This window comes from Pongo abelii, chromosome 9, assembly GCF_028885655.2.
Source record: "Pongo abelii isolate AG06213 chromosome 9, NHGRI_mPonAbe1-v2.0_pri, whole genome shotgun sequence".
NCBI lineage: Eukaryota > Metazoa > Chordata > Mammalia > Primates > Hominidae > Pongo > Pongo abelii.
Window position 1 is genome coordinate 56,660,560 of NC_071994.2, and position 4,977 is coordinate 56,665,536.

General features: G+C 41.8%; 1 pseudogene; it reads right to left on the reverse strand.

Annotated features, from left to right (window-relative positions):
• Positions 1 to 372: 372 nt before the first annotated feature.
• Positions 373 to 896, reverse strand: LOC100435189 (high mobility group protein B1-like; annotated as a pseudogene).
• Between the last annotated feature and the right edge of the window lie 4,081 nt (positions 897 to 4,977).

A 4,977-nucleotide genomic window follows, 5' to 3' on the forward strand; every position in this document is an offset into this window, starting at 1 on the left:
ATTCTGTTGATTTGGGGTGGAGAGTTCTGTAGATGTCTATTAGGTCCACTTGTTGCAGAGCTGAGTTCAATTCCTGGATATCCTTTTTAACTTTTTGTCTCATTGATATCCCCATATATAACTAATTTGTGCTGTGCACCAACAAGAACCTGCTTTAAATTTCCATGCCAATTTACAACCCCCATACTATGCCAGGCAAGGTTAGTGGCTATTGAAAATACCACCAGGACAGGGCTATCTAAAGACACATTCAGTAGTGTGTTAACTATACAAAAAAAGACACTGTACAGTTTAAAAACAAATCTTACACAGCCTTACATTTCAGTTTTTTTCTTTAAAAGGAGTGAGTTGTGTACAGGCGGGTTAAATGCTTTATAGACAAAAAAAAACTGTGCTAGAACCAACTTGTTCATCATCATCATCATCTTCATCTTCATCATCATCATCATCTTCTTCATCTTCATCTTCTTCATCTTTCTCCTCCTCCTCCTCTTCATCTTCCTCATTTTCCCCCCTTCCTTCTTTTTCTTGCTTTTTACAGCCTTGACAACTCCATTTTTTGCTTCATCGTGCTTTCCTTTAGCTCGATATGCAGCAATATCCTTTTCGTATTTTTCTTTCAGCTCGCCGACCTCTTTTCATAAGGCTGCTTTTCATCTGCAGCAGTGTTATTCCACATCTCTCCCAGTTTCTTCGCAACATCACCAATGGACAGGCCAGGACGTTCTCCTTTGATTTTTGGGCCATACTCGGCGAAGTACAGGAAGAAGGCCCAAGGAGGCTTCTTGGGCGCATTGGGATCTTTGAACTTCTTTTTTGTCTCCCCTTTGGGAGGGATATAGGTTTTCATTTCTCTCTTATAACAGGCCTTGTCCGCCTTTGCCATATCTTCAAATTTTCCTCCCTTTTCTTTTTTTTTTTTTTTTTTTTTTTGGGATGGAGTCTCTCTCTGTTGCCCAGGCTGGAGTGCAGTGGTGCGATCTCCGCTCACTGCAAGCTCCGCCTCCCAAGTTTAAGCCATTTTCCTGTCTCAGCGTCCGGAGTAGCTGGGACTACAGGAGCCCGCCACCACGACCGGCTAATTTTTTGTTTTTTTTTTTAGTAGAGACGGGGTTTCACCGTGTTAGCCAGGATGGTCTGGATCTCCTGACCTCATCATCCACCCGCCTCAGCCTCCCAAAGTGCTGGGATTACAGGTGTGAGCCACCGCGGCCGGCCAAATTTTCCTTTCTCTTTAGCAGGCATGTTCTTCCCCCTCTCTGAGCACTTCTTAGAAAACTCTGAGAAGTTGACTGAAACGCTCACTTTCTCCGGTGCTGTCTCTATGGAGCTCAATGTACTGCAATGGCTCTATAAAGCTGTTCTTAAGAATATAGGAAAGTACTTAAGATTCAGTGTTAGGCAACAAAAACTTACAGTATGATCTTATTCTGTTAAAAAACAAAACAAAAAAAAAAAAAACGCTGGGTGCAGTGGCTCACACCTGTAATCTCAGCACTTTGGGAGGCTGAGGCAGGCGGATCACCTGAGGTCAGGAGTTCAAGACCAGCCTACATAACATGGTGAAACCCCCTCTCTACTAAAAACAAAAAAAATTAGCCAGGCGTGATGGTGGGTGCCTGTAATCCCAGCTACTCAGGAGGCTGAGGCAGGAGAATCGCTTGCACCCAGGAGGCAGAAGTTGCAGTGAGCCGAGATTGCACCATTGCACTCCAGCCTGGGTGACAGAGTAAGACTCCGTCTCAAAAAATAAAAATAAAAAATAAATTAAAAAAATAAAATAAAGTGCTTAGAACAAGGACTGGAAGGAAATGGTGTGAATATTAACAATGAGTGCCTATGAAGGTAAGAGGTGGGCTGAATTTTGTTTTATCTCTTTACATTTTCTGTATTTCTGAACTTTTTGTAGTAGACATGTATTAATTCGATAGGAAAAATAATATTCTTTTTACGAAAAGACTAGAAGGAAGTAGATTAAGACTTTTTTTTTTTCAAACTCTTAGCTGGCCCTTCTCACCTATAGAAAATGATACTTTACACACAATGGACATCGTGCTTGGCCATGTGACTTGCTTTACTCAATAAAATGTAAGTGGAAGTGATAAATTACTTCCAAGCAGAATTCTTAAAGGCATCAAATGGTTCTTCTGTCTATCTTTTCCTTCTGCCATGAGAACAGCATATCCTACAGAGAAGCTGTTCCCTTTATCCTATATCCGCAAGTGAAGATGTCATAGAGCACAGTCATGGCCAATTCCCAAAGGATGTATATAATCTGTGATGGTTAATATTGAGTGTCAACTTGATTGGATTGAAGAATGCAAAGTATTGTTCCTGAGTGTGTCTGTGAGGGTGATTAACACCAAAGGAGATTAACATCTGAGTCAGTGGACTGGGAGAGGTACACCCACCCTCGACCTGGGTGGGGAGCATCTAATCAGCTGCCAGCATTGCTAGAATAAACCAGGCAGAAGAAAGTGAAATGAGCAGACTCGCTGAGTCTTCTGGCCTTCATCTTTCTCCCGTGCTGGAGGCTTCCTGCCCTTGAACGTCAGACTGCAAGTTCCTCAGCCGTTGGACTCCTGGATTGGTATGACCCTGCGTTGCAAAGCTCAGGCAAAGAGTGGTAGAAGGGTGGCATGTTTAAATTCTGTGTATTTAGAATCATTCACCAGTGATTTGCCAGGGGCTCTGGGACCTTTGGCCACAGACTGAAGGCTACAGTGTCAACTTCCTTACTTTTGAGGTTTGGGGACTTGGAATGGCTTCCTTGCTCCTCAGCTTGCAGACAGCCTATTGAGGGACTTCACCTTGTGATTGTGTGGGTCGGTACTCCTTAATAAACTCCCTTTCATATATACTTCTATCCTAATAGTTCTGTCCCTCTAGGGAACCTTGACTAATACATAATCTAAGCAAGAAATAAAACTTTATTGTTGTAAACCACTAAGATTGGGGGATTGTTTGTTACTGAAACATAATTTGGAGAAAGCTAGCTGATACATAGACACTCAGACATAAAATGCACAAGGCAACAATAGTATAACATAGAAATAAGCCAACAAACAAAAACCAATGAAATGAAAGCGTCAGACTAAATAATTTTTCGAATCTGAATTCAGAGCTTCCAGCTCTGAATGAAATAGGCATGGCACATTGAAAGGCCTACAGTGGCCAGGTGGGCAAGATTAATATATGAAGCATCCCTGAAACAAGTGCTGAGAAGTATAATACCTGCCTAATTACACTGTATTTAAAAATACTTCTGGAGCAAGCAAAGTACATATGCCAACTGTACATTGCACCTCCTGCCTAAACTCTTTGTAGCTACCTCTTTGATCAATACCAGGTCTCAAATCAGGAGCACTTAGATGGAAGAAACCCTGAGAAAGCTGGAGGCAGTTTTGAAATGGGTACAGATAACCTCTTAAGGTGATTCTCCTGCTGGTCAAACATACTATGTGAGTTCACACTGTTGTTTAGAGCATGGGCTTTGGAGTTAGACCTAATTTGGGTTCCTAGCTCCAGTTACTAGCTCCATGATCTCTAGCAAATGACTTTTAATCTCTCTAAGCTTTAGTTATATTTTTGGAAAATGAGATAATAATAGAATCTACCTCATGGATTTGTTGGGAGTGAATGAAGTAATGTGCTTAGTATAATCCTTGATAAATGTGAGCTGTTGCCAATATTACTGTTATTATTTTCTCTTGGTTATGAAGTAATCCTTGGAGCTGATGCCCTCTTGCAAATGTAGTTTAAAATCAATGCAGAGGCTATAAGTCTTTAAAAATACTTTTTTTTTTTAGACGGGATCTTGCTCTGTTGCCCAGGCTGGGGTGCAGTGGCACAATCATGTCTTGCTGCAGCCTGGACCTCCAGGGCTCAAGCATTCCTTCCACCTTAGTCTCTCAAGTAACTGGAACTACTGACATGCACCACCACGCCCAGCTAATTTTTTTAAACTTTTTGTAGAGACAGGGTCTCACTATGTTGCCTAAGCTAGTCTTGGAAACCTGGACACAGTTTGTGGCCAAAGGCCTGAGAGGCCCTGGCAAATCACTGGCGAATGATTCTAAATACTACAGAATTTAAACATGCCACCCTTCTACCACTCTTTGCCTGAGCTTTGCAACGCAGAGTAATGCCAATCCAGGAGTCCAAAAGCTGAGGAACCTGGAGTCTGATGGTCGAGGGCAGGAAGCCTCCAGCACAGGAGAAAGATGAAGGCCGGAAGACTAAGTGAGTCTGCTCATTTCACTTTTTTCTGCCTGCTTTATTCTAGCTGTGCCGGCAACTGATTAGATGCTCCCCACCCAGGTCGAGGGTGGGTGTACATCTCCCAGTCCACTGACTCAAATGTTAATCTCCTTTGGCAACACCCTCATGGACACACCCAGGAACAATACACAAACTATCCTCCCACCTTGGTTTCCCAAAGTTCTGGGATTACAGGCATGCATGAGCCAATATACCTGGCCTAAAATACGTTTTTAAAAGAAAATCACGAATATGGTTTTAGCCCTGAGTTATCCAAATGATCAAATTCCTGTGCCCTTCTTCAAGTTTTTCTTGAAAGGTAAAAGCTTGAATATTAGATACACTCAATTTTTAGCCTTCTAGGTTTCACTAAAATGTATACTTTTTTCTTTCTCTTTGCTCTATATGTGATAAGAAAAAAGTCTTTAAAGAAGAAAAAGTTACCAGATTTGTAAACCAGTTTTCCAATTACTGAGCTTCTGCAAAGAAAGATGCCATAATTGCTCAAGGTGAAAGAAAAAGATATATCATAAATTATCATGAAGATCGATGGTAGAAGCTTTCTGAAGACCTAAAAAGCACGGTGGCCTGTCTTACCTGTCAGACATGACAGAATAAAACTGCTCACTCACCAGAAGATACTTGTATGCAACCATCCTTCAGCTGGATTTTTTTTCTTCCCTACTTTCCTGGACACACACACACACACGCACACAC